The following is a 26,080-nucleotide window of genomic DNA, read 5'->3' as shown; positions in this document are numbered from 1 at the left end:
AAAATTAAGAGTGTGTGTCAATCTCAAGAAAGTGAATGCAGCTACCATTAGAAAAAACTTTCCTCTTCCAATCACCGAGAATGTTTAGAACAAGTTGCAGGAAAATAAGCTTACAGCTTTTTAGATGGCTTTTCAGGATAAATCTGCCTTTGCAACTGAATGGGGTGTTTTTTCCATTTGGGTTATGCCTTTTGGGTTAACTAATGCTCCTGTCACCTTTCAAAGATTGATGAGCCATGCTTTTAAAGAATATCTTTGGAATTTCTTGGAAGTATATTGTATGATTTATGTGTACATTCATTAATCCTGGCTGATAATTTTGAGCACCTCAAAAAGGTATTCGAAAAATATAGACTTTATAGGATTTTCTTTAATCCTGAAAAGTGCACATTCATGGGCAGACAAGGAAAAATTCTTAGACATATAGTATCTAAAAATGGCACAGCTACTGATGTGGATAAAATTCATGTTATTGCTGATTTTCCTAGATGGATGATAGTCAAAGGGGTTCAAGCCTTCATGGGACATTGTGGATATTACAAACAATTAATTTACATGTACGCTATAATTGCAAAACCCATGTACAACTTGACTACACTCTTTGAATGGACTGATGAGTGTGAAGAATCCTTCATGAAGCTTAAGCAGGCTCTCACTTCAGCTCCAGTATTGAAAGCACCAAATTGGAATATAATATTCCACATATATGTATATGCTTCCAATCCTACCATTGGATGTATACTAGCTCAACCAGGAGATGGGAAAATTGATTTTCCTATTTTGTATGCTAGCATACACTTGAATATGGAAGAGAAAAACTGCACAACCGCTGAAAGAGAAGGATTAGGAATGATCTATGCCATAGAAAATTACAAAAATTACCTATTAGCTAACAAATTTGTGCTCTCTATGGACCGTCAAGCCTTATTGGTCAACAAGCCATGCAACACAAGAATAATAGTGAGATGTTTCATCATTCTTTTGGAATTTGATTTCACTGTAGTTGTGAAAAAAGGCACCACTTGTCAAAGAGAAGATCATTTGTCAAGGATTGTTTCAAGAGAACCACCAAAGGGAGTAGATGATGATCTACGTGATGACTACAGCTCAAGTGGATTCACAAATACCAATTCCTATTACAATCAGATTAATTGAGCAATTGGGTGTGTATCAATTACTAGCTAGAAGTTTGTACAAAATAAATCGAGATGGAATATTTCTTTTATGCATTAATCCTGAGGAGAAAACCCAATACCTAAGTCAAGCACATATTATCGTAGTGGGACTTCACTTTGCGGAAGACCAAACTGTGACAAATCTTAAAACCTGGAGTATTTTGGCCAACTATGAGGAGGGATGTTCATTCATTTGTAAAAAAATATCCTCAATGTAAAAAACAAGCACCAATACCTCATGTGAAATTGTTCCAAATATCACTTGTTCCTAAGTGGAGTAACTATCTAGTTACTTACTTATCAAGGAGGAACATTTCCTGAGGATATGAGTAAATGCCATCAAAGAGAAATTGAAACAGATGCAAGATACTATGCTCTTATTGGAAACCAATTGTATCGGAGAGGTAAAGATCAACATTTGCGTCTTTGTGTAAATGAAGCCGGATATATTCCCATTATAGAACAAGCACATGCTGAATTAGTTGGAGGTCACTTTTCTAGTGAAACCACAACAAGATCAATCTTAATGGCAAGCATATGATGGACAACACTTTTATCAGATACCAAGGAATATGTTCGAAGGTGTGATGCATGTCAACGAGCAAAAATGCCAACCCGTGTAGATAGCATGACCTTAAGACCAATGATGGGGCTAGAGCTTTTGCAAAATTGGTTATAGACTTTGTTGGGCCAATACAACCACCTGCTTATAGAATTTGACTAAGTGGGCAGAGGCTAAAGCAACTCAAAGAATGATGCCAGAACCACACCCGCATTCTTATATGATTATGTGTTGACAAGATATGGCCTACCAATAGAAATTGTCAATGATAAGGGAACTCATTTCCTCAATGAGTTCATTGAGTATCTACTTAATGAGTTTATGGTCATCCATAACAAATCAGCTCCATATCACCCCCAAGAAAATGGACAAGCTGAGCATACAAATAAAATTCTTAGCTCGGTACTGAGTAAAGTGGTTAGTTCAGGATAGATAGATTGGGAAATGAATCTCCATGCCGCTCTATGGGTTTATTGAGTTTCATTCAAGATAGCTTTAAATGATACACCCTTTAACTTTGTTTATGGTCTTTATGCCATATTGTCGATAGAATTTCTATTGTTGACACTAAGGGTAGCTAAGGATCTTGAGTGGAATGGACATGAATTGTCAGAGAGACTTGAAGATTTGGAAAATCTTGATGAGCAAAGGCTAATTGCTGTAGCTCACATCTATGCGCAAAAGAAAAAACAAAACCAATTTTTTTATTCCCATCAAGTTACAAAAATCTTTAGAAAAGGGGACTTAGTTTTAGACTATTCCCTTAAGAAACACATTTCCAAGTTTAAGAAAAAGGGAAATGGACCATTTATCATTGAAGATGTATCTCCAAGTGGAGCAGTTAAGTTGTCCACTCTAGATGGTGAACCAATGGCTAATTGAATTAGTGGATGCTGTTTGAAGAAGTACAATTTTCCACTAAGCAATGAATTGCTAGAAAAGATGCATGCAGCAAAGCAAAGAAAGATAAAACGACACCAAGTCATTGATGAAGCCCAATAGGAAGCTTGGCTTCAAGTACTCAAAAGGAAAGGTGCTCTCAAAAATCAAAAAATACCTATTTCCATCAACACTCTAGAACTAGATGATCAACTATGAGAGTTACAGAAAGATGTAGTGTCAACAGATGATGTATGGTCAGATGGAATGGACCTTCGCATCAAAGTACAGTTGGACAATCATAGCACAAATGCATTGGTCGATATAGGAGCTCGAGTAAATGGAGTTAGTTATTTCACGTACAAGAAAGCAACAAGTTAATCTTTGATAGCAAGAATATCAACTATTAAAGGATGCAGCAAGAACCCAACAACGACATTGGTGGTAGTTAGCTTCAATGTGATAGTACATGGATGTTTATGCCCTCATCAGTTTGTATGCTTACTAGATAAACACATGAATGAAACAATGATTCTTAGAATCTCATGGATGTAGACTTACAAGGCAGTACCAAATTTGGATACCAACCAACGCAAGCTATCACCTAAAGGCAGACAACTCATTGTTCCAAATGCACCAAGCAAAGAGGAATGGAAAGGAGGTTACTAGCAGAGAAAACCACGAAGCAATCAATATTTTCCATCCTATCGACCAGCAAATGCTACAAGTAGCATACAAGGAGTAAGGGAAACTTGGGTACCAAAAGCACAGCTTAAGGACAAGCGGATTCAAATATGGGTGCCAAAAGCACAGCTTAAGGACAAGCCGATTCAATATGGGTGCCCAAAGAATCATCTACTGTACCAAAGATGGTTCCAAGGTTCAAAACACAAGGAGGAGCATCTTCAAGAAGGGAACCTAAAACAATCTGGATTTGGAAGAAAAAGGAGCACTTATCATCTCCGCCAACTGTATTACCGATAAAGCGGTGGAGAATTAAGTCTCGAAACAATCAACCACAACATTTGGACCAAAGAAAACAAAGATATCAATGGAAGGTAAAAGCTCAACAACCATCATTATTGATACCAACAACTCAGGAAATTAGTATGCCAAAGCATCCTGATGGCACAATAAAGCAAAGAGCACACAAGCTACAAGATTTGCTCTTTGGCAGACATCAAAAAGAAACTTCGACATTAGAAACCCTTGAGTTAATTACTCAAGACCCAACTCTTGCACAACATAATGGTTTTAACTGCATTGATCTTCAAAGCATGGTACAACCAACCAAGGCTATGCATAAACACAATTGTTCAACCCATGCACACAGTCATCCCAAAGTACGCCATCTAGGAGGGGTGGAAGGGAACTAAGTAATCAAGGGGCAATGTTTGAAGAGGGAGGAAACAGTTTGATGTTAACGTGTGTTTTTTTTGCAGAATTACCTAATAATGCCCTTACCAAGCCATCAACAGGGGCATTTAACTGATAACATCTCCCCAATGAGTGTAAATAGTGTATATACTATGAGAAAATCATCAAAAAATGGTAATTTTTTGTTACTTTTTTCATTTTTCTTGATATTGGGACTTAAAAACGGCGAAATCCACCAAAAAACAATAAAGCTGTGTTTTTCAAACAATTTTCTTAATTATTAGATTTTCACTCTGCTTTTTTAGCGCATTTCGTTATTTTCTTTGAATTTTCTAATAAACAAGTAAAAAATTAACAATAAATAGCAAATGAGCTCAGATGGAAAAATTGAAGATACCGTGATGATCAGAAGGACAAGGCAATAGGCACAAAAAATTTCATTCAAATTGGCAGATGGAAGCGAGAAGCCTAAATTAGGCAGCCAAGACCTACTTTCGTAAAATTCTTGCAGAATGAGCTACATTTATCCGATTAGGAAATTTTTTGAGTCTAACACAGATTTCACGGCCTAGTAGGACTAACAAGGGAATTTGGGAAAAAATGGTTCGGGAAGTCCGAGTATAGATATCCAAGGTACTCTAAAATCACCTCATTTCCACTAGTTACACTAGGAGAAGAGAGCTCTCGACCTTCTTTGCGCGCAATTTCCGGAGTCCACAGTCGCCCGTTTACAGCACCATCTCACACGAGACATGAGGGGTAAGTTCTATGCTTATCAATGATCAACTCTGTATGGCCGGTAGCTAGTCTAAGCCCATGGAAAAAACCCTAGAAATCGAGCACTGCACGAAGTCCTACGACCAAAAATTGACCATAGAGGCCTGTCAGCTCAACCAAATCGGACGAGACTTGAACTATAGCATGCCCTTATATAATATAACACTTCTATATTACTAGATAACCATTTGGCTGGGGTCGAGGGGGGTCCCAAGTAGAAAAGCTAGGTTTTTGCCAGATGCCAAAATTGGATTCTGACTCCACAGACAGCTTATAGACTGGGTATATACACAATGTACATGGATACTTTCATGAAAATAGTCAAGGCAAGCTCTCAAAAACCAAAAAATAGCTCGAAGGCTACAAAGCATCAAATTTGACATATGAAGTCAAATTGACACCAAATGAGCCAAAAGTGGAAAGGTAGCTTCATGAATATATATCGGACAAGTCCATAGCTTCAAAAGTGATTAACCAACTCCACATGCCATGTAGTCACAAAAATTGGTGATTTCAGAGTCGACAAAGCACGAAGTGATGCCGACACGACAAAACTCTACCAAATTCAATTTAGGACTTGTTTTAGGTGTATTGAACTAGCTTGGAAATGGTACCTTCACTTCACCTATCACTTGTACACACCTATTACATGCCACATTTCAAGTATGAGCCAAAATGATCAACAAAAACTTGGAAATTGTCAAAAAACACAAAGAAGTCTTTCCAAACCAATTTCTGAATTATCAATCACATTTTTTGATCCAAATCACACCATATCTCATACACAGGGTCTACATCAAGCCTAGAACCAATTTGCAACGTTAATAATCGTGATTATTTACTTTCTTGCCAAAATGAGTAGAAATTACAACTTTGACCTTATGGGACCAAAGCACATGATGTTCCAAGCCCACTAACCAAATTTGAGCTAATTTGGATCTCTAAATCCCAAAATATCTTTATATCTCTACTGTTTCAGAGACTGAAAGCCTAAATCTGGCACCATAGGCACCCTATGCACTCAATTGAGCCCACACTTCACTTAGAGCACCTAAATGCTATGTATTTCAAGCCTATGATGTCAAATATGCAAAAAGTTGGAAAAAATTTCCCAAATGTAAATAATCTCAATTATTTACTTGTGTTGCAAATTTTTGCTTGAACTCTATGATTTTGATCTTTATATGTTTTTTATGCATTTATGCATGTTCCAAAATTGATTTGAAGCAAATTGGAATCAATTTCTCAGCAATTCAGACTCAAGGGCATTTCAGAGCATAATCTGCAGAATTTTCTAACTTTGGCACTGACTTTCCCCAACAGGATCAATGTAAGCTGCGGAGAAAAAAGAGAAGTTGCAAGAGCGGCCACCCTACCAACTGGACCCAAGTTCAATGAAGACGATAAAAGAAACATATGTGTCAAGAGAACAGCTTGAGGAAAACACTGATACAACAATTTTCACTAGCAGGTTTAAGAGTGAAGAAAGACACCAAGTAGAGTTGCAGATGCTACCAAAAGAGATCTATGATGTCGCTACAAAGTCAGACACAAAAGAAGCCAACAAAAGGCTAGGCCTCATGGAATTCTATGACCAGGAACCGTGCAACGTAGATTACCAGAAAGCCTATGAGTTATTGTCTTCTATCAAAGAGGATGGATCAACCCAAATCACTGACCAACAAGGGAAGAAAGTTGAAGTGGTAATCACAAATAAAATTATGGCCAAGATAGTGAAGTTTTCAATTGAAGGGATGATGATACGGTAGTGGGACAGAAAGACAGCAGGCACCTTCACCAAGGAGACTGCTACTGCAACTTTTGTTGACCTCATCCAAAGACAAGTGGAAGAACCAGCACGTCTATACCACCAACACTTCCACTTTCTAGCAAAGAGACTGCCACAGTACACCACACCAAATCATGCAGTTGCGTCTACATTCACCCAAGTGTTGAAGTCGACAACCAGGCAACGGATTTCTCATGCGGAGTATGTACTCACAACGGTGAAGGGTACCAAGAAAGAAGGAAAAATCTTCTATCTCGGTGTGCTTGAAGTATTGACAAGAATAGCATACCATGCTATTGGCATGGTCGACAGTTTGTCACCAACCCCAGACCAAAACACATGGATTGTGTCTGCACAGCCTTTTCCCAGAACCACACATTTGTCAAAGAGAGTTTACAAGTCAGATGAAGAATCAACAAAAAGCTTTCATGAAGCTCATAGCACTAAAAGCTCGGATAAGGAAGAGCGAAGGGCTAGAATTGAAGAGATAAAGAAGAAAGTTGTAGCTGCACACCAAGAGGAACCTCAACAGAAGAAGGCAAGGTTTGAAAGAGAAAAACAAACTTACGAGAGAAGCCACCAAGCTACAGGTAAGGATCCGGATAAGTGGGTTTCAAAAGAGATAAGAGGTCCCAAAACCAAAAACCCTGCAAGGAAATAAGCAGAGAACCCCACAGACTTTCTTGAACGCATGTATTCAGAGGCAGAAGCCCTCAAGCTTAAAGAATCTCATGAAGCCAAAAGAAAAACAAGAGAAGATGCAACAGAGCAGCAAAGACAAGTGGAGGCTATGTCACAAAGCGAGAGAGAGCACGACCAAAAAGAAATGTCTTTGAAGCATACCTCACCTACCATAGAACAGGTAGACCACCCAATGCCGAGCCCTCGCCCTTCACCAACAGTTAGACCCAATGAGGGCGAGGAAGCCAAAGACAAAGAGCCTGAACCATAGGAAGTAGTGAGTTTCGAGCAACCCAAAGCAACAGAAATAGAGGCCACACCATCTACGACCACCCAACAAGAAATGTCCGAGGCATCCACGAAGCCTCAAGAAGTAAAAGAAACCGAGGCAACCACAACGCCTCTAGGTGAAGAATAACCCCCACCGCAACCACAAGCAGCCACCACAACACCACCCAAGGAGCCACACATAGAGACTGATGAAACATCTAGACAGCCTATAGAGCATGAAGCATGGGAGACAAATGACAAATTCATCCTACAAGTAAATGAATATGCCAAGTAGATGTAGCAGATGACATAGAAAATGCGAGCAGCAATGCTTAGTCGCAGTGCTAAGGCTAGAGAGATGGAAATGGTCATCGATGCTCTACAAGGAGAATTAGATGACAGGTTGAATGTCATCTCAGATTTACAAAGACAAGTCCAAGAGCTGAAATTTGAAGCTGAACAACACCAGCTAGTCAAAGAGAAGCAACAAAATGAAATGGAGAAGCTGGGAGAGACTTCTCACAAAGTTATCAGATGCTTGCAAGACCAAAGACCAACAACTGATAGAGGTAACCAATGAACTCCTAACCACAACTCTGTCAGTACAGACGGTCCAAGTGCAGCTTGACATAGCAAATTCCTCTCTGCAATACTCAGAGCAAAGGATCAATGATCAGGTAGCCTTTTCCTGTCGTTGCCTCAAACAAAGGCACGAATGAAGTCTATAAGGCTTTGGAAAAGAGGAATAGGGCTCTCGAACTAAAGCTAAAGCTGGAGAAATCACATAGAAGAGACCTTGCACTAATGCGGGTACAACAAGAAGAACAACTAATCAAGGAGATAGCCGAGCTAAAAGGAGTCAATCAGCTACTACGCGAGGGACAACAGAGACACAAGTAGAACCAGTTACCTTAGAGGAACAACTATCAAAATTCCCTCAATCTCTTTTGCTAAGGTGGAAACACAACCGACAGAAGGGATAGTTGGAGAAGAATACTTTCAAGTACCACTCACAAATGTTGAGCAAGTGGCCATGGTCCAGCTATGTAAAGCTGAGGAAGAAGCACTTAAGGAGAAAGTTGCCCAGGAGACAGATACTTAATGTAAAGCTACGATAGAGTGACAGTTGAGAGTTCTCCACTCAGTTAATGTCACTCAACTCACTCCAACCAAATCAATGCACAATGGCATAAACATTCATTGCCATATCCTTTGATCAAGGTAGAGCTATTACAGGTAAAAGAAAGACTATATAAGGATATGCAGGCAGAAGGCGTAGAAGATGTCCACCCCAAGTTGAGAAAGAGCTGGTTGAACAAGAATCCAAGATATTTGGCTCTATTCACAATAGCACCTGCCGCACTTCAAAAAAACCCAGCCTTTTGTCCTGTACCAAGGATAAGTACATGGCAAGCACTTGAAGCACTGAATAAGAAGCAGCCTACATGGCTAAACTATTCACGATTGCTTGCTCCAAAGCATGGAACATTGACTGAGGAATACATAGTGAAAACCCTAACAGGTGCCATGAATTTCTTCAAAAGCCTCCCTGGCCTCTCATGTGCTATGCTATACAAGATCTGCAAAATGTTGTTCACGTGTATTAAAGCCTTTTACGAGCCAGAGCAAGCACGAGCACCATGGATGTCATTCCTTGAAGGCAATAAGGGCCTCTGCTACGACTTAAGTGGTCAGCCTTCCGAAGAAGTCCTTTACGGCTTCTATGCCTGATGCATGTTCTTTCCTTCAAGAAATATGTCGGCGTTTGAGGAAGCATTTTGAACAAGTTTCTTCACTTGGCGAAAAAAGATATTTGGGCCAGTGATAAGCAAACTAGCATCTTTGTTGGCTATTTTGCCATTGAGCTTAAAAATAGAGTCACCATGTAGTTCCTGCAGGTTCTTGACAAAGAGAGAAGACTGAGATATGAGAAAGCACTCCACGCGCTTAAAGACCGCCTCACTAGCCATCAACCTGAAGACTACTTCATCCCATGAAGTTGTGTCAAGGGACAACACAGGCAAGGAGGGGGGAATGTTAGTAGCAAGATAACTCGGATATCATTTTTCGGAGCTTTCATTGTAAAAACATTTATTACTTTGATGAATTGAGAATATTGTAAATCCTACTTTCTAGATAAACTTTGTAATTGATGAGTCGGGGCTATAAGCTTCCAAATTGTATCAACCTGTCTTTAGTTAGAGCTTCCAGATTATTAGTTTTGACCACCAAAAACCTTGGCTAAGGTATAAAATTGAGTTTTTTATAAGTTTTGGATAATAGAAACATAGTGTGAGCTAATGGCATTCAGTTCTCTCCTTCTCGCGCTTCCTACTCCCTTCCCGGTTGTCATATTGCATGTCTATTGCGTTGCAACCGTAGGTAAGAGCTCTACGCATTGACATAAGCACTTCACGATATTTTGTATCTTTTGTTGTTAGCGATCCATGTCATAAGTAGGAATTTAAGATTTAAAATCAAAAACTATAGGTGGGGTATTGGGGCATCATTGCTAAGCATTTAGGTGCATTCTCGGTTGAAAACAACTAGGTCAAAAATCCATTTCTATTAGTAATTGTGATTTTTTTCACTTGACATAAAGTGGGATTTGAGACCATAAGCATGTGTGCTTAGGTTCTATAAACATGTCCTAGAAGTTTCAATACGTTTAGATGTCATTTGGTGTTGTAATATTTGGTTGTGTGCTTATATGCATGTCTTGTTTTCCTATGCTCAAAAGGTGAAATCTTGGAAAAGTGATGCCGATGATAAATGCTCTACGTGGCCAAGCATTTGGGTTTTGAAGGGACATGAGAGCAAAGAACTGTTATTGCAAAAGCTAGTGGAATGGTTGTGAAGATGCTATCAGCTGTACATGAGTATATCAATGCGGCAGCAGACTCAGTTAAAGACTCAAATGCTACAGATTTCAGAATCTAGTATATCTCAGGTTTTGTTGTAGGAAAATCTTGGGGGGGGGGCGGGGGGGGGGGGGGGGTTGGAGGGGGGGTCAATTGATGATTATGTGACTATCATGTGAGTATAGCACAAGCCGTGATTAAATTTCATTTTTTCTAACATTTTTACATACAGAAGGGTACCATAAAATGGAAATGGGAAAACAATTTACAAATTGAATACGAAAAGGGTGTATTTTATTTGTAAATTCACAGATAAGAAGTTCTAGAAATAGTTCTTGAATGCACGTGATATACACAATTTATACACAGTGACCCCTCCGAGAGGAAAAGACTCAGTTAATGGACACTATGAAGTTGGAGGTGGAGTCTAAGTAGGGGAAACATAAACTAGAGTTGCAGGAGATTTTGGCATAGTATAAAAGTGAGGTGGCCAAAGTTAAAATGTCATTTGGTTTGTTTAATGAATGGACATAGGCTTTGGAGGTTAAGGTAAATTTTAAACTAGAGTAGCTAGCCAAAATAAATAATAATTTACAGGTGCAAAATGAAATTCTAAATCAAAGACTACAACCCTTGTTGAAATTAGAGAAGCAGGCATTAGGTCAAGAAGATACTGATGTAAGTGGAGTGCTAATGTACGAAGGGAATATTGTAGTAGTAAAACAATAGATGGTGGATAAAATGCAGGAAGTATACAAGTCTATCAAGGGAAGATTGTCTTTTGTGATTAAGCACCCCTATGAAGTGGTAGAAATAGGTTTTTCAATTCATATGAAGCATCTTTGTTGGATGAGATTGATCAAATAAAGAAGGAAAGGGAATTTTGGATAGAGCAGGTGCAAGTATTTAGAGCGAAAGATATGTTGAAGAAATTGGACCAAGAGAAAAAATTTCCAAAAAAGGTGGAGCACATAAAGCAACTAGTGAGTGAAGCAGAGAAACATGGAGAAGCAAAGGAGAAGACTGCGACTGTAGCAGAGGAGGTGACTACAGCAAGTGTTGCTAATTCAAAAATTTTGTAGGATAGGCAAGAAAATTATGTGCATGATCAAGTCTCTATGGACCAGTCACATGCCTTGTTGTTAGTGATGCATAACATTTTGTTAACCTATATTTTTGGGATCAAAGGATATGTAAGTTTGGGCTGGATTCCTTTGAAATCCACCATTGAGTTGTGCCATGTGTTGACAACAAATTATTTTGTAAAGCTTTTGCTTGTTTTTTGTTTTGATTTTATTTTGTATTGTTTTATTTGTTTTTAATTTCTAGTTTCATTCTAGTACTTAGGAGTAGGGTAAGTAAAAACTACCACCATCAAATTTGTCTTGAAAGATCAGGGTAAAAGCTCTTGAAAACCATATTTTGGGCAAAATGAACATATACTCCGAAAATGTGGAAATTTGATTGTCACAACTCAAAAGTTGATCTAAACCCAGATATAAGTGCAAAAAGGGGATAACCAAACCAGAAAGAGTCTATCTAGAAAGTTTCATGCAATTTGGTGCAAGAACATGGATCGCAATCTATGTCCCCTTGAGACTATTTGAGTAAAAAACTAATACCATTGGGTCGAATGTGGTTCCACATTCACAAAATATAAAATTTTGGTGAGATATTGACATTGAAACTTCACTCAAATCCAGAAATTGGATGAGAGACAAAAAAACCTTGGAGATTGAAAAAAATATGCGCATTTTTACTTTTGAGATCCAAATAAAAAAATAAGTGAAAATCTAAGATCCACAGAGTGCACACAAACAACTAACCAAATTTCATGTTAAGATGTGGTCAAACATGGATTGCAATCCATGTATTATATGAGATTGAGAATTGACCAGTAGGTAGTGATAGTCATTTTTCGTCTTTCCAATTTTGGAACAACAAGCTACTACCCTTCATCCTTGCAATAAAACATATTCTCTTGGGTAGGCTATCTTTGCAAAGCAACAAAATATTTTACCCAAGGCACATGTTTGAAAAATTCACCTTCTCTTCTTATTATATATACATCAGCTGATGCATTTGATGTCCTCACTCAACCTTCCAATAAGCTAGGAGTGACTCCACTCCAAAAGAATTCACAAAAAATCCTTTCATCCCCTCAAGATGATTTTTTTAAAAACCTATTACATATGTTTTTCTTTACAATAGAAAATTAAACTCACAATCACCTAGCATGCTAATCAATAATTGAAGGACACTTATTTTATTTTATTTTTATTTTTATTTATATATTTTTATCTCTTTATCCTAAAATCCTATCACAAGCCAATGCACTAATTTGTTTGTTCTTCCCTCTTATATATATTTTATTTCACCAAAACTCTCATCCATACATGTGTAGAGGGCATATCAATTATCAATTTCATGCCATGGTGCATGGAGGAACACACTCTTGGAGCCACATGGAGGTAAAACAAAAAAGGGACCACAAGAAGTGTCCTTTTGCAATCCTAAATTCTATATATTTTGGTATGATATTTTTGCGTCCATCTCCCATCCGAATTTGAATTGGTAATAAACACAAAATTTGTAGCCCATAACTTGAAAACTTTTTTCCAATGTTTTTCATAATTTTTTGGGATCGTGGAGTTTGATATATCCACTACAATCAAACTCAGACCACACATATAGCCCTTAGAACATGACCTTTTTATGCATTAAATTTTTTTTATGAGCAACTAAATATGATATCAAAATCCAATTTTGACAATATCCAATCATGCATAAGTGATGCACTACAACTATACCTCACCCCCTAGCACCTAGAGGTAGTTTTGACCTATAAAGGGGGAAAGGAAGATACACATGCACCTGAGGCATCCATATCCATCTATGAGGTTCCATACACCATATGAAATCATTTCATCAACATAAACATGATGCAAAATTGCTCCATCACTTTGATCAACCATAAACATAACTTCATGTATATGCAAAAAACAACTTTTTGCCATTTTTGGGTGCATTCATAACACACAAATAATAGCCAAAGTTTAATCAATATTTTTAGTTGGCTTAGTGGGTTTTCTCATCCGATGAATCTACATAGTGGTTCTCCAAGGAGCCTGGGGTCCAAATTTTTGACCAAGTGCCGTGGGTACCAAGTTTTATTTTTACCATAATTCTTAGCTCGTGCAAACTTTTACATGAAACCCAAGAGAGAAGATGTTCTAAATAATGTGTTTTATCTTTGGTTTAAAGGGTTCGGCCTGATTCATAGTGGTTTGTGAAATATGATCAAAATAGTGTTCCTATTGCCTACATGACATAAAACAAAAAGCGTTTTTTATATACACACATGACTATATACACATCACGTGTATACATGATAAAATAAGCATGAAGCAACTTCATATACACACGCAAGTCCATACATGCACTTGTATACAAAAAAGAAACCTTTTAGAGGGTAGTTACTCAAAAAACAACATAGAGAGAGAAAAAGATTACAACTATGGAGTTTAGCTTCTCACCGTGCTTTAGGATTGATTAGGGGTTTTCAAAAGGCTTCTTGTTTTTCCGCAAGATAGCGGTGATGAGAGCTATGAAAAAATTTTCATCATGAAAGCCATCGGAGAGCATGTACACAATGAAAAGAGATAGGAGATAGTAAGCAAGTAGAGAGAGAGAGAGAGAGAGAGAGAGAGAGAGAGAGAGAGAGAGAGAGTGGTCTTTTTCTTCTTCTTTTTGCAAACAAGAGAGAAGAGCTTATGGACATGGTGATGGAGAGCTTGTACCACTCCATACAATAGATACATATTGCCGTGTGCTTAAAGACGCACCTGTTGGAACTGAAAAGTGAGCACTCTATGCTAGTTTATAGGTGTTGTGCCAAGCAAGAGTGATGCCCCACGCAAGAGGTAGTACCCCCTCTGGTGCTAGAAATAGCTACAAGCTTTGACAATATTCTCTAAAAACATGGATTTGTTTTTTATGGTCCACTCTTTCACTTATCATTCAATTTTCACAATAAACATTAACTATATGGCTAGTATTCCAATAATTAATGTGATTGGGACTAGACTATGTTGCACCATGATGCCCCGACATAATTATGATTTTCTTGTACTACCTCGACATTATTTACAATGTTTCTTTTTAAATAATTATCTTTTGTATTTTTTTTTGTTTAATCTTGTTTTCTCTCCTGGTAGTCCTGTTTGAATGCGGCGGTTTTTCAAAAAGCTTTTCATGCTTTTTTAGTAATTGTTTTTTTAAACTTGAACCACAAGTCCCGCTTGTCCACCAAAATAAGAAAGTGGACTCGATTTTCACTAAAAATCATGAAAAGCTAAAAATAGCATGAAAAGCGTTCAAAAAGCAAATCTTTATAAAATTGTACCATAGCTTCCGTAGGACGGATCCAGCTTTGGTTTTTGTAAAAAGCACCAAAAAGTATAAAAAGCATGAAAAAGCTAAAAAGAGGAGGATTTTTCTAGAATTGATCCAGATGTCCGTCTAACCTACCAAAACATGAAAACGATTGTGCTTTTTTACTTTAGAATATGATAACACTACCAAACAAGCATCATAAACCCAACTTTGACAAAAGAGATATTAAAAACTGTTTTTCTTATTTTTAAAAGAGGCCCAAAAACTGAGGATCTTACATCCTCCCACACTTGAAAAATTCAAGGTGTCCTCACCTCGACATGCATATCAAATAAGCAAGCCTAAAACCTTATATAAATATAAATCTAATTTGACTAGCTCATTATTCAATTATGATCCTCTCTTAGAAAAATTTTGGTTGTAGCATTGAATAATATTGAAACATTAGCAAGTCCAAAAGGTATCAAAAGTTCTTCATTTTCTCCTTCATCTGCAGTGGTTTTGGAATGTATCCAGTATTTTTCAATAAAACTATTTCATTTAGTTTGCAAATATTTAAGGTTCGTATTTTGTTAAGTCATAAAGCGTTCCAACGTAACGATTGGATTGAAAATCGAACTCTAGAACTGTTAATTATGGCCTTTATTCAATATGTTGATGAGAAACTTAAGTCTCAAGTTTATTTCTAAAGATAAGAGTTGACCCTTAAGAAAGGAGTAATTTTACGAAAGAGAGAGTAATTTTAGGAAAGGAGGAGTATTTTTATAAGAGAAGGAGTGTTTTTAGAAAAGAAGGAGTATTTTTAGAGAGAAAAGAGAAGTAAGTCAAGTTTAGAGCTTCTTTTCTTGGAAACCAAGATTCTTCTAAACTTAGAGACTCAAAATCACGCATCCAAATGCGTATCCGTAAAAAAAAATAAAAATAAATAAATTCAATAGCCACAATTGTGTGTGAGTTTATCTCTCTGCTTTTTGCTATTCTTAGCTTGTGCTTTTGAACTTGAGAACCTATATAAATACCCCTCTCCCTTTACTTTCAAGACACACACAAAAGTTCTCAGAAGTAGAAGCTTTCTTGCCAGCCGGAGTTACCTCTCTCCCTCAACCTCTCACCCTCAATCCATTTCCATCTCCAACTCCATCTCTTCCATCATCGTGTTTCCCTTCGGATTCTTGAGTTCTCTTTCTCTCTTTCCCTTTTCTCTACCTCAATACAATGGCCCCAAAACAATTGACTAAAAGCTTGAAGCATGCTCTTGTCATTCCACCTCTAAGGAATGTGCAAAAGAAGGTATCATCTACTCCAATCATAACTCAAGCGGAGGTATCGATTCTGAAAGAAGGTGAAATCATCCAACCTCAAATATGGGAGGTAATCAAACATGTCGCTAATTCAGTAAGACAAATTTATAATTCTGCACTACTATTCATGTTGACTTGGGAAGTTAAGCATAGAGACTATTTTAAACCATCCAAGCAAAGTGATTCTATCACAAGAACAAGCATATGTTTTCATAGATTAGTGAAAGAACTGTTTGATAAATTGTTACTATTTGTTAAATTGTTATTGTTTGATAAGTTGATACTCATTGATATGAAGAGTTGGTTGACCATATTTAAAGAATCATTTAAAGAGAAGAATTGTTGAAAAAATATCTTTTGTTCTTTGTGGCGCGGGTAGCAAGATGCCTCGCGGTTAGCAAGATGATCCCGCGGTTAATGGAGATTAAGCTGATGTTATTAAATCTCTTTTTATCCCTCGTGGTTAGCAAGATGCCTAGCAGTTAGTGGGATGCCTCGAGATTAGCGAGATGGGAAGGTTGAACAATTTGCAGTTAGTGAATAAATCCTTTGCAAAGGCTCTATTGGTAAGATAGAGAAAGCCCACGGGTAGCGGCGACAATTCATAAGAAATTGGAAAAGTAATTTTTGCTGAAATATAGGACTGTCTTCATTAGGAATTGTTTGAATTATTTTGGTATTGTTTGAAGTGTTGTATAAAATAACCTGTGTTCAGAATTAATTAAGGAATACTATTTGTATATGTAAAACAATGTGGTAGTAATTAGAAAATAAGAAGAACGGGTGAGTGTGGTGTGGAAAGTGGGAGACTAGTATCCTTATGGATCTGGGTCTATGGATGGGTGGACCCAATTAGTCGAGTACTTTCAAGTAATTTAGTTTAGACTAAATCTCATATCATATTTATGGTTTATGTATGGCGGTTGTGCCTCTTAAACATTGTTTATAAATTCTAAATATGTCAATGGGATTTCATCTTTATGTTAGGAAATAGCGCTCATTAGAATCCTTGATTTATTGACCTAGCTTGTGGCGTATGACCCTTATAACCACGAACATGATGGATATAGGAATTCCTCTCTTATATTTCTTGTATCTCTACTTTGTGGAAACTGAGTAGGGTGTTGTCAATGCAACCGGTGAATAAAGGAAGGCCACCTATCAAGTCGCCCCAATCTTACAGGGTTGGGGACCTCAAAAGTTGCATGGACATTGACATTTGATGGATTTTCTCCACCTCAAGCATTCTGAGTTCTAATGGCTTGGGTTTCTCCTTAGGGTTTTTGATTTCCTTTTGAACAATGTGGTCTATTGGATGGTCCATTTGTTGTAAAGATTGGATTTTGGGGTCTGAAATTCCCTTGGTTCTGAGGTGGTCTTTGGTTTGTATTAGGTCTAGACTATAATTTTTGAGTTTCATGTTAGTGTCCATACTTACAATATCATTTTGTCATGCAGGTTCATAATTGTCCAGATCATTAACCGAACAATCTCAAGACACATGGTCAGGCTCAAAACAATTGAAGCAAAGGTGAAGATATAGACTCATCCTTCACTCGAGGTATAAAGAGTGGTGACAGGAATATGAAAATTTCCACCTGACCATGCCCTATATATGCTTACCTTGCGAATAATAGGGCCTCCCCTGGCCGCATGTGCGTCAGCCCTTAGCTTGCCCGGTCTTACCATAGGCTTGACATTACTCCCCCCTTGGAGAAGCATTTTTATCTTCAAAAACAAAAGTGTTTGTATCTTAACAAGAACACTATTCTTTTTCATAGTGGCATCCTTCATGGATCCAGATGTTCGTTTGATCAGAACATGGTTAAGTAGGAGGTTCAATAAAACCAAGAATATCGTCTTGATTTTCCACATTGTGGTCCCTTTGCAACCGTTAGGTGTAACCAAACCATAACCAACATAGTGTGTAAACTCCATTTAGAACCCACATGAGTATGTTAAATGAGTTATCACAACAAAGATGTACCTAAAAGAGTACCTCCTTTCACTTTCCATGAAAGTAACTAGCTGATGTAACTTACCAACAACGAAGTATAAGTCCTGGACTTGTTATCAATTTTCATCAATGAACAACCCCACCATAATTAGTGTTCAAGGTTGAGAACCCAGTTTACACATGAAGAGAATAAACCTAGTTGCAAACATTCTTTACCTTATGGTAAGAAAACTCCAATAAGAACTATACAAGGAAAATTCCAGAATCGCTAGCATTGCCGCAGATTAACAAAGTAAAATAGAGAGAGAAAGTATTGCGTGTGCGGAAATAGCAACGGAACAGGACACAGTAGTGGTTAAACAACAATATACACAATAATAGACGTGGGAATATACCCATGACTATTACCCATGCATTGCCACAAATATTACCACGACTATTACCATTAAACCTCTATTAAAAAACAAAGGTTCTCATTTGGGCCTCCCAATTTTGGGTGGCTCAAATAAACACCTTTATTTTTTACCCGCATAAAACATATGAAACATCAATTGTTTTTTGAAAGACTATACAGGAAAAAAAAAAAATTGAAATTGAATATACTTTACCTTGACAATTTAAAGTTTAGAAGATCAACTATTTTAAAAAAATACAAATGAAATGAAAATAGTTGTATATACATTGTGCCACATTGGGACTTTACGAGACTTTAGAGAAATAACATTCTATCTAAATCTCCTCTTCCTCATTGTCATCCCCACAGGCACGATGTCTGATCGCCCTGACTCTACATTAACACAAACCAAATTAAACAAATATCAACAACTCAAAACAATTGATACAATATTATTTATTTAAACTTATCGCTTGTAGTGATCCAACGGCTGCGTCAAATTGCTCGCGAGAGATATGGTTGTTCTCTAGCAACCATTGCAAAGTTTCAAATCCTGTTTGCCGCTCTCAAAACTTGACTGTCTCTTTGGTTGGTTGACTAAGAGTGACATTTTTCTAAGTTAGCAATAACAACAAAAAATCATCAACTAAAATCTTTATAATCACCACTTTAGCTTGTAATTTAACCAATCTTACATATTTGTCCTTTCATGTTTCTTTTCCTCTCGAGCCATAGTGTGTGGGAGTTTGTCAGGCCCCGAGCTTTGCATTCTAGTCTGTAGGATAAGTTTGTTGCAACCTGACCGCTCTTTTCTTGCATTGTCCACTCCCACTCTATATTTGTCATGTTTCCACCGTGGTAGATCTTGTCTGGATCTCTAACTTGGTTGGCCATTGTGCATCATACATTAGACTAATTGTTTTTTGAAAGTGTTATTTTGTAGCCCTCCAACCACCAATGATGTGGAAAACGCTTACCGAGGACATTTGGAAATCGAGCATGCAACGCGTCCTGAAAGTAGCGTGCAAGATCAAGCAATTGTCTCTAAACTTTACAAAACAGTTCTTATATGTCGAATGTATAAGAAACTATAGATGACGTCAAAACGCCCTACTCTATGTTGTACCAAAGTCCACCTCCCCACCATACTTTACCCTATAGTATCACCCATGCGTGTTTGGCACGGGTGCATCAGTATCCTCATCCTATGCATCTGGGGCAGCATGCTCTAAAATAGGGAACTTTATTCCCCCCATTGATAGAGCAAGTGAAGCCACAAGATTCTCGGCCACTTCGTCTCTCTCGATGCTTGTTGTCCTAAGACGAGCATTGATGCACACTGCTAGAAGAAGTGCGTGGATGGTGCTCGGGCAAAGCAAAAGTGGAATGGAGTGGCATGGGACCCTACGATGCCAAGGGAGTGGGACCCTAGGATGCCAAGGGAATGGGACTCTACAATGCAATGGGAGTGGGACCCTACAATCGAAGGGGAGTAGGACGGTAAGAAGGGGCCGTAGATTGAGGTGCCATTGGTGTGAGGATTTGGATGTAAGGAGTCCCTCCCTCACTCCCCCATGGTGTGGAGTGTAGAGAAAGACTGTAGCTTGAAAGATGCTATGGAGTGTAGCAATCCCTCCATAAAACAAAGGTACTACTCCCATAAAGAGAGCACCTTCTGTAGGTCTATATCTACCACGGATAGAGGAACCTGAGTAGAGTATGCCTATTACCATGTAAAATCATTTCAAATGGATACAAATGTATATAAGGTAGCATGATCTTGTCTATAAAGGCCATGGGACAAAGTTGAGGGCATCGTTGGATCTCCTCAACTTGCAAGCAAAATTTGGTTGGAGCAATGCAATTATCAATGCACCACTAGGGTAAGTTCGTTATATGGATTTTTATACATCTCTCTTGCTTCATGGTGCGTCCTTGCAATTTTATTAATATGCCTTTTTGTTGTATTTTGATGCGAAAAATATTGCCAAAAGATCACCACATGCCTCCCGATTGCCGACGAGCTAGATCGTATTTCACTGCACTTGGCATGGAGAGCGCATCCACACGTGCATCAATGATTGCATACTATACCTCAATGATCATGTACATGCTACCTCATGTCCCATGTACCGAGAATCATGCTTATGACCAAGTGGGTGGACCAAGATCGTATTTCACTGCACTTGGCATGGATTATGAGCTCATCCACACGTGCATCAATGATTTCATACTATACCTCAATGATCATGTACGTGCTACCTCATGTCCCATGTGCCGAGAAGCATGCTTATGACCAAGTGGGTGGACTTGTGGACAATGGAAAAGGCAAGGTGTTTTCAAGAGAGATAATCATGGACACAAGTACGTGGAGGAAGGAGGGCACCCCCATTACCTTAACACCTTGCATGTTTCTCACATCTCATTAGTGCAGAGTGGATTCATGAGAGAATGACCAAAGCAAAAGCACGCGGAGAAGACATCACCAACAAAGAATGGGGGTATGAACGAGTCATTGTACCATAGGTATAATACTCATATACATAAACCATATTGTATATTTTTTCTTGATTTTATCTTTGTAATTGATAAAAGATATTTTCCTATTTCGTAGTGCCTTTCCTTTAACTCTATGTGGTGAAAGGGTCATCACTTCCATACGCACCACAATGACAATCATAGAACCACCATGGACTCTCACATCATGGGAAACTTTGAAATAAATGGTGATGAAGCCAGATACTATGGAACTATTGAAAGGATACTAAAGGTTAATTTTAGAACCTTTCATACCTTCATCTTTGAGTGCAAGTGGTTTGGAAATGTGTCTAGACAGCATGAGAATGGACTCTACATGGTGGAATCTAGTGTGCATCAGATAGGGAGGTATGACAATTTAGTTTTTCCATGCAATTGTGAGCATGTCAGTGGTGACTACTTTTTTTATTCATTTTTTCTTGTAACTTTCATTATAACAATGTTACTTACTTTGAGCTTCACTTGTATATGTCATCTATATCCCATCAATCCACAAATAAAAACCTTGGTTTCCAATTCTAGTAGCACCTTGGGGGAGAATGATTTTTTCAACTAATGAAGTGGACACCATCTTCGACCCTCTTTCATCTACTACTTTAGATGAGGGGGAAACAGAGGAGAGGGAGATCGATGATTCAAGTTCAGTGGCCGCAAGTCTTAGCCAGGATGATTTTCATGATGATGATGATGATGATGAGATGGAGGATGACGAATTCAAAGATGATGAAGCCAATACATCCACAGGACAATTTTATTTCTCTTTATTGATTTAGGAGTCATGGGCTTAGATTTGGATGACGCTTCTTGTAGGGATCTTTTGGAAGTTGATTTATAAACATTTTTTATACTTTATGTTATAAATTCTTTTGGTCGTGTCATCCATTCATCTCTCTCTCCCTCTTCCATCTCCTACTTTGGATCAGGGGGAGACAGAGGAGAGGGAGATCGATGATTCAATTTCAGTGGCCGCAAGTCTTAACCAGGATGATTTTCATGATGATGATGATGATGAGATGGAGGATGATGAAGCCAATACATCCACAAGACAATTTTATTTCTCTTTATTGATTTAGGAGCCATGGGCTTAGATTTGGATGGCGCTTCTTGTAGGGATCTTTTGGAAGATGATTTATAAACATTTTGTATACTTTATGTGATAAATTCTTTTGGTCTTGTCATCCATTCATCTCTCTCTCCCTCCTCTTCCTCTCTCTCTCCATGTTTTCATATCCTCTCTTTTAAAAAATTCACATAGCTTACTATTATTCCATGTTTTCATATCCTCTCTTTTAAAAAATTCATATAGTGTTCTTAAATTTTCATTAAGGGTCCGGGGAGGGAATGTTTAAGCCAAAATTTGAATGTTTAGGCACTAAACCCGGTTTAGGCACTAAATTGAATTTTGGGAATGAACACAAAAATTTTTGCGGCAATAATAGAGGAAAATGTCACAATAATAAGCACAAAAATAAATGCGGTAGTAAATGAAATGAAAAAAGTCCCCCGCCCTCCTCTTTCTTGCCTCTTGAGTTGATTTTGGACCCTCTCTCTACAAAATGTGGTAAAAGGCCGTGGTAAACAATTAGAGATTTCAAGTGAAGAGTGATACATGATTTCTAATTGGATTGCTTGGTTCTAACGTACTTTATTTGCATATCCTTTAGCACAAGATTACACTTGTAATTGGTCTATCCCCTTTGGATTAATGACAATACTAAGATGTGTTTTCCCATCATTTATAGACAATCTTCCAAAATTACTAGTAAAATGAGATCACAATGCCTTTCAACATGGCTGAGGAATGAGTAATGTTATAAATAACCATCTTGGCTAACTTGAAATATCCACAAGTACCTAGACCGAGCCATGAACTCTATTGGTGATTGTGAGATCTATGTCATGAATGTTCATGCCGATCCAATTCAGCCTTTGCTAAACACTAGGACCCATAACACCTAGTGTGCATGCATTTAGTAAAAACAAATTCATCTTAGTTGAGAAATTCAAGAAAGTTATATCTAAAAGGAGCATAAAACCAAATCTTCTGCATATATGTAGGTTGAATATAAAGTGCACTTACTCTTAGTCATGTACACTTTGCAAACTTGAAAGAAGCAACTAGAAAAAACAAGGGTATTGACTTTGCAATCCAAACCCCTTGGCTAGCTTCTGCAATGTCAAACTACTTGGTTAAACTTTCCATGTAAACTGTGCAGCCTAGCATCCAATGATGACTAACACAATCTAGTGTGTCTAACAATGATTAAATTCAGTTGTGGAACTTGAACTTGTTCACTAACCCTTGGTCGCTTGTGGACTTCTTTCCTTGAAAGTGCAAGTGTGAAGGTTCCAACAATTGACCGTCAATACTTAGTAAGTGATCTAGTGATCACGAGCTGGGTCTAACCCCAAAACTATGCTTGTATTGTCAATGCTATAGACAAAATAGGAGATCCACTCAATTTGGAATTGTTTTCACAACCAAAACCTTTTTAGACCTAAAAGTCCAAAATCTTGGGTTTTTGTAAGTAGTTGTGATGTTTTGAAATGCTTGCTTCATCTATACACCTTGGTAGAGATTAATACTTATAAAAAATCAACTTGATCCTCACACTTAAAGTATGTAGTGCTAAAATAACACCCAAATAATTAGTAATGGTAAGACTCTTGCTTGTCTAATAGAATCAATGGGTACTCAACAAGATAAAATTGTTTGATCTTGACTGATGGATTACAAAAAGATGGCTCTTATCCATTTCCAAATAGATGGCTCTTAGCCCTTCAAAAACAAGTGGTTGTTAGCCCTTCCTGTTACCATAACAACATACAAAGATTTTAATAAACGCATGCCTAGTTTCACTTTTCCCAAAGAGAATTAGAAAAGAGAGAGAGAGAGAGAGAGAATTTTCGGTTGAGAAAAATCCCTTATTCTACTGTGTTGTATGCCCCCATACATATGCTTCTATGCAGGCAATGGTTGTGCTGTAAATTATCCTACAAACGTACAACAATGTGCTTGTACAATGCTATCATAGAGAGATGTAACATAAGTCAAATCTTGACCCACCTACCATGTATGTGGTCGTGACTATACCATGGTGACTTAAATATGGCACTTTACTTGTGAATATACATAAATAAAAAATATTTTAAGACATCAATAACTTACCTCATCCTTGACTAGGGATTTCACTGACGTGATCATCATCAGCATGTGATTAACTGAATAATAGTAGTAATTACACAAGATAAATATGTGATCATGTTTATTGTTAATGTGATCCTGATGACTGATGACTTGCAAAAACCAATAGAGCCAGTTAGACGGCTGGGTTTAAAGATTTTGCCTTAAGGCCCCCGTGCTTTTTTATTTTCTTGCCAGGCCCTCCAGGTAAAGGATATTGCTCGGCAGGCCCTCTGAGAAAATTAAAAAGCCCAGCAGGTGTAATTATATAAAGTAAAACCCTTCTAATTGTGGTGCTTTGACTAGGAAAATCCATGTGGAGTGTATATATCATTAGATAAAGTCATATCCTTGTGAATTGACCTAAGGTTACAGAGTCACAGGTCCTTTTCTTTGGGCCAAAACTGATTCTTGATTCGGTAACCACTTCTAAAAATATTTAAATCCTTCATCGAACATAAAGGTACAAAACCAAAACAATTGAGAGTTTGGAGAGGATACATAGCTCTATTATGGTTGCAAGTCAAGAGAAATTAGAGCCAAATATTAACTCTGTTGATCTTGTGGTGACACCAACTAACCTTGTAGAACAGCTTATGCATGGAGAGAAAATGTCAAGCAACATTCCTTATAAGTGTCACAATGAAGGCGGACTTGGGCAAATGCGTCAAAAATCATTGCATCAAATCTTTCGAATGCAGTCTCTAGAAGAAGCACAAACCGCACTTGCCAAATCAATTTTCTTCACTATAAGTGCTCTAGTCATGATAGACAACAATCATTGGAAGGCCGCCTCAAAGAGAATTGATGAGTTTGGCCAAGGATTTTCTACCCCTTCGTATCACATGATACAAAATGATCTCTTGGACAAATGCTACATCGAATTCAAAGAGCGTGTTTCCAAAATAATACTTGGGAATATTATGCTTTCTGGATGCACAATTATGAGTGATGGTTGGTCTAATGCTAAAAAAAGACCAGTGATCAATGTATTGTTGGTTTGTCTAAGGGGGGAAACGTTTATAAAGGCAGTTTTGGTGTAATTAAAAGTGGCAAATAAATTTTTGAGGTCTTGATTAATGTAGTTAAAGAAATTGGAGCTGAACATGTCGTTCAAGTAGAAGTGACTTCCACACATTTTCACCAATGGTTGTATTATGCACAGCTTAAACTTTCTACTGAAGGATTGGTACACTAGTGAAGAAACCACATGGTTTGCCAAAATAATTAACACAGCACGACAAGTTGTGAAATTTATCTTAAAACGACAAAGAGTGCTCAATTTGTACAGAACATGCATGCCAGTGATGTTAAAACTTCTTGGTGAAACTTGGTTTTGCATGTAATTTTATACATTGGAATCACTTCTCCGTAGTAAGTGCGCTATGATTGACACTTTCAATTGCATGACCTTTGATGAATGGAAACTTCAGTAGAAAGAAAAAGTGAAAGAGAAAATTATGTGTCTACGTGGGTCCATAAACAAGGCTGCTTTGTAGAGGAGTATAACGGATGCACACCATGTAATGATGACCGTTATGTTCGCGATTCTCAACCTTGATTAGAAGGTGCCAAATATCGAAAAAGTGTGGATGAAATGGTGTTCAGTCCAGCAAAGTCTTGAAAATCCTGAGGAGCTAAAAGAATTATAGTAGAGAAGGAGTGGCGACTATCATTCTCTATCAAACAATGAAGAGTTTTGGCCAAGTATTTTCATGCAATATGGAAGAGTGCTCATAGTCCACTCCATAGTGTGGCTTACATGCTCAATTTGGAGTATTGGAATTTAGATCTGATACAATACGAAGGTGGTCAATGATTTCTATCACGTGGTCAACACGTTCTACTTAGTTCACATCGCTTGTTGTGCTGACATACCATGCACTAGAGATTTCATGCATTGAAATGCATTAATAGCCACTCATCTGGCACCGTTTGGG

Source organism: Adiantum capillus-veneris, chromosome 3 (genome assembly GCF_014529385.1).
Source record: "Adiantum capillus-veneris isolate H3 chromosome 3, ASM1452938v2, whole genome shotgun sequence".
Classification (NCBI taxonomy): domain Eukaryota; kingdom Viridiplantae; phylum Streptophyta; class Polypodiopsida; order Polypodiales; family Pteridaceae; genus Adiantum; species Adiantum capillus-veneris.
The sequence above is the reverse complement of the archived record's forward strand: the minus strand, read 5'-3'. Positions refer to the sequence as shown.